Raw genomic sequence first — 254 nt, 5'->3', positions numbered from 1 at the left:
TTCCTCCCCCCGGTGTCCCCTCCTCACTCGCTGAGTCAGTAGACCTGGACAGGGACAGAATGCCCCCTGCTCCACCAGACACACACCTAAGTTTCTGTATAATGTTCACATTACATTAACACCCCACTATGTCTACCCCAGAGTAAAAGTGATTTTCAGAGCTAAAACAATCTCAGAATTGTCCATGCCAATCTGTCCTGATTTTACCCCCATATGGGCAAAATCAATAATGATCAACACAGCTTTTCTTTCAG

At 45.7% G+C, this 254-nt stretch overlaps 1 protein-coding gene and 1 non-coding gene across 2 annotated transcripts in view; both read right to left on the bottom strand.

The window, feature by feature from the left end:
• The window catches only part of RPL39 (ribosomal protein L39), a 4,818-nt gene that overhangs the window by 1,048 nt on the left and 3,516 nt on the right, over positions 1 to 254 (bottom strand). The window lies entirely within an intron of this gene.
• Positions 177 to 254, bottom strand: part of LOC114006106 (small nucleolar RNA SNORA69) — a 137-nt gene continuing 59 nt past the window's right edge. Inside the window, exon 1 of the small nucleolar RNA XR_003547869.1 lies at positions 177 to 254. This exon is cut by the window's right edge and continues 59 nt beyond it. This is a non-coding gene — a small nucleolar RNA (small nucleolar RNA SNORA69).

The sequence above is a fragment of the Tupaia chinensis genome, unplaced genomic scaffold, assembly GCF_000334495.1.
Source record: "Tupaia chinensis unplaced genomic scaffold, TupChi_1.0 Scaffold145659_1, whole genome shotgun sequence".
NCBI classification, from domain to species: Eukaryota; Metazoa; Chordata; class Mammalia; order Scandentia; family Tupaiidae; genus Tupaia; species Tupaia belangeri.
The sequence above is the reverse complement of the archived record's forward strand: the minus strand, read 5'-3'. Positions and strand labels throughout refer to the sequence as shown.